Source organism: Hyaena hyaena, unplaced genomic scaffold (assembly GCF_003009895.1).
Source record: "Hyaena hyaena isolate Hyena2069 unplaced genomic scaffold, ASM300989v1 scaffold_217, whole genome shotgun sequence".
Taxonomy (NCBI): domain Eukaryota; kingdom Metazoa; phylum Chordata; class Mammalia; order Carnivora; family Hyaenidae; genus Hyaena; species Hyaena hyaena.
The window spans coordinates 638543-639242 of record NW_024080849.1 but is presented as its reverse complement, the minus strand read 5'-3'; positions in this window follow the sequence as shown (position 1 = coordinate 639242).

Genomic DNA, 700 nt, shown 5'->3' with positions numbered 1-700 from the left:
TCAGTGGCGGCCTTGAGTTTTCTTACCTCCAAAATGGAAATACGTATGTTCTGACAATTATAAGAGATGACGTGTACTGATTGCCTGGCATGCGGTAAGCACTCCGTAAAGGTTAGATGTCACTACCATCAAAAGCAAAAAGAGTTCTAATATATGTAGGCCAATCCATTATGCTGGACGCCTCAAATTTACAGGGTGATACGTGCCAATCACTTCTCCACGAAACTGGGGGAAATTGAATAAATAAATTTTTAAAATTATAACACATTATTTTTAAAAAGCACAGATTTTTTTTTCAAATGGTATCTGATATGTGACTGATGGTTCTTTTGTCCCCAAGCCCAGGTGCCTTGGATGGGCAAGGAGAGGGCCACTGATAGCTGGACTTTCTGGCTTTGACTTGAGCTCGGCAAATGTTGATTTTGCGGGACTGATTTCTGTGGGGAGGCCTGGCGTGAGCGTAGGCTGAGCTCTCCGGTGGCCGGTTTCCCTTTACGCTCTACCTGGTCCGTACAAGCGGTCTGATGAATATTAATGAACCGGCGTTAATAAAAGTCTACCTGAGAGAATTGCACAGTGGTAGCCTCTGACTTTTCATCCCATCTCCCCTGATTTCTGGGGGTTTGATAGTGACAATTATGGCTGTAACATCCATTTTTATTACATAAGGAAGGAGACGGAGTTAGGAAAATGAAGGGCT